Source organism: Homarus americanus, unplaced genomic scaffold, assembly GCF_018991925.1.
Source record: "Homarus americanus isolate GMGI-L3 unplaced genomic scaffold, GMGI_Hamer_2.0 scaffold14043, whole genome shotgun sequence".
Lineage (NCBI taxonomy): Eukaryota > Metazoa > Arthropoda > Malacostraca > Decapoda > Nephropidae > Homarus > Homarus americanus.
The window spans coordinates 19,486-20,115 of record NW_024752526.1 but is presented as its reverse complement, the minus strand read 5'-3'; the positions used below and the strand labels follow the sequence as shown (position 1 = coordinate 20,115).

Here is a 630-nt window from a genome sequence, read left to right as displayed (position 1 = left end):
TCTATTGCCTGCTAGTAATTCTAATGTTAAAGGTTATTCTATTGTTTCTAGTGATTCTATTGCCTGCTAGTAATTCTAATATTAATAGTTATTCTATTGTTTCTAGTGATTTTATAACTATTAGATAATCTATTACTGCAAGTGATTCGTTACGTTATGTGATTCCTTTAATATAAGTGATTCTAATGGTACTGCTAGTTATTATATTATAACTAGCTGCCATACCACGTTGAAAACACCGCTTCTCGTCCGATCAGCGAAGTTAAGCAACATTGGGTCTGGTTAGTAATTGGATGGGTGACCGCCTTGGAACACCAGATGCTATTGGCATTTAATAAAAAAAAAAAATAGTTATTCTAATCTTACTATTGAACCTAATAACTGCTCGTGATTTCATTGTTAGAGAGTGATTCCATTACTGCTAGTGATTCTAATGTTACAAATGATTCCTATATTACTAGTGATTCTGATGCAAAGGTTAGCTCAGTTTATTTCAATAACATAACAGTATAAATAACAGTAATAATAGTAACAGTAATAACAGTAACACAACAGAAATAACAGTGACACAACAGTAGCACAACAGTAACACAACAGTAATATCAGTAACACAACAGTAATAACTGTAAC

At 31.6% G+C, this 630-nt stretch overlaps 1 pseudogene; it reads left to right on the top strand.

Annotated features, from left to right (window-relative positions):
• Nucleotides 1-211: 211 nt before the first annotated feature.
• Nucleotides 212-330, top strand: LOC121855128 (annotated as a pseudogene).
• The last annotated feature ends 300 nt before the right edge of the window (nt 331-630 follow it).